The following is a 933-nucleotide window of genomic DNA, read 5'->3' on the forward strand; positions in this document are numbered from 1 at the left end:
AACGAGCAAATGGATTGATTCTAAAAGGAATGAAGCCTCGGTTAATGCGTGACCTCAAGCACGCGGCAAGGTCTTGGGCCGACGAACTCCCCTCGGTGCTTTGGGGGCTGAGGACGACCCCCAATCGGTCGACTGGACGAACTCCATTCTTTCTAGTCTACGGAGCCAAAGCTGTCTTGCCGAGCGATTTGCTCCACAACGCTCCCTGGGTCGAACTCTTCTCAGAAGCAGAAGCAGAGCAGGATCGACAAGATACAGTCGACCTCTTGGAGGAGGAAAGAGAGATGGCCATGATCCGGTCGACCATTTACCAGCAAGACCTGCGTCGTTTCCATGCCAAGAACGTAAGAGGTCGTGCATTCCAGGAAGGGGACTTGGTCCTCCGAGTGGATCAGCAGAAGCCCCACAAGCTCGCCCCCACTTGGGAAGGCCCTTTCGTTATCACCAAGGTGCTCCACAACGGAGCATACCATCTCTTCAACGTCGAGCACAATAAAGATGAGCCGCGCGATTGGAATGCGGATCTGCTCAGCCCTTTTTATTCTTGAATGTTCGGACCGATCAGATGTAATAAGAAATACTTTTTAGTTTGACTATCAAAAGACGTAATTTACTCCTACCACATAATTGTTGTTTATTTATTTTGTGTACATTACCTTAGCCGCGAATCTTTTTCACCTAAGTCAAAGTGATAAAAATCCTACCGAGTGGAGAGTCTGCCTCTCCATCGGAGGCTTAGCTGCAGCCCAGTGCTCGCGTAAGTGATAAAAATCCTTCCGAGTGGAGAGTCTGCCTCTCCCTCGGGGGCTTAGCTGCAGCCCAGAGCTCGCCTAACTGTTAGAAATCCTACCAAGTGGAGAGTCTGCCTCTCCCTCGGGGGCTTAGCTGCAGCCCAGTGTTCACCTAAGTGATAAAAATCCTACCGAGTGGAGA

The sequence above is a fragment of the Triticum dicoccoides genome, chromosome 4A (genome assembly GCF_002162155.2).
Source record: "Triticum dicoccoides isolate Atlit2015 ecotype Zavitan chromosome 4A, WEW_v2.0, whole genome shotgun sequence".
NCBI lineage: Eukaryota > Viridiplantae > Streptophyta > Magnoliopsida > Poales > Poaceae > Triticum > Triticum dicoccoides.